Source organism: Globicephala melas, chromosome 14, assembly GCF_963455315.2.
Source record: "Globicephala melas chromosome 14, mGloMel1.2, whole genome shotgun sequence".
Classification (NCBI taxonomy): domain Eukaryota; kingdom Metazoa; phylum Chordata; class Mammalia; order Artiodactyla; family Delphinidae; genus Globicephala; species Globicephala melas.
The window spans coordinates 76,492,847-76,493,786 of NC_083327.1; the positions used below are offsets into that span (position 1 = coordinate 76,492,847).

A 940-nucleotide genomic window follows, 5' to 3' on the forward strand; every position below is an offset into this window, starting at 1 on the left:
AATGGAATTTAATGAAGAAATTGAATGGAAAAAGGATTCCAGAGTCTGCAGGAAAATCAAAAGGATGGAGCATGGAAAAGGTACATTTTAGGAAAGAAGGAGAAGTGAACAGAAAAATAGGACTCGACACACAATTATACACACTGTACCTGCTCAACTGCAAGAGGGAACCATTCACTTATATTTTTTGTAAAAGATGTCTTCCAGGGTTGTTCAGTGCACAACCTGGGCAGCCGAGTGAGGTGGTCCTGGGAATGATACTGTACATGCTCCAGCATTGGTAGTAATTTTTTTAATATTTATTTATTCATTGATTTGGCTGTGCCAGATCTTAGTTGCAGCACGCAGGACCTTTGCTGCAGCATGCAGGATCTTTAGTTGCAACACGCAGGCTCTTAGTTGCGGCATGTGGGATCTAGTTCCCTGACCAGGGATCGAACCTGGGCCCCCTGCATTGGGAGCGTGGAGTCTTAACCACTGGACCACCAGGGAAGTGTCGCATTGGTAGTAATTTGAAGAAAAGGAGCTGGGGTTCTTGTTTAAAAGAGAAGGATGGGCTTCCCTGGTGGCACAGTGGTTAAGAATCTGCCTGCCAATGCAGGGGACACGGGTTCAAGCCCTGGTCCAGGAAGATCCCACATGCCGCGGAGCAACTAAGCCCGTGCACCACAACTTCTGTGCCTGCATGCCACAACTACTGAAGCCCACACACCTAGAGCCCGTGCTCCGCGACAAGAAAAGCCACTGCAATGAGAAGCCTGTGCACCGCAACGAGGAGTAGCCCCCGCTCACCGCAACTAGAGGGAGCACATGTGCAGCAACGAAGACCCAACACAGCCATAAATAAATAAATAACATAAATAAATTTTTAAAAAAATAAAAGAAAAGGATGACCCTGAACAGACACAGTATAATATATGAATGGTTTTGTTCACGTCAC

General features: G+C 46.3%; 1 non-coding gene across 1 annotated transcript; it reads right to left on the minus strand.

Moving 5' to 3' along the window:
- Window positions 1-419: 419 nt before the first annotated feature.
- On the minus strand, window positions 420-492 carry TRNAW-CCA (transfer RNA tryptophan (anticodon CCA)). The gene has a single exon. It is a non-coding gene; the product is annotated as a tRNA-Trp (tRNA).
- Between the last annotated feature and the right edge of the window lie 448 nt (window positions 493-940).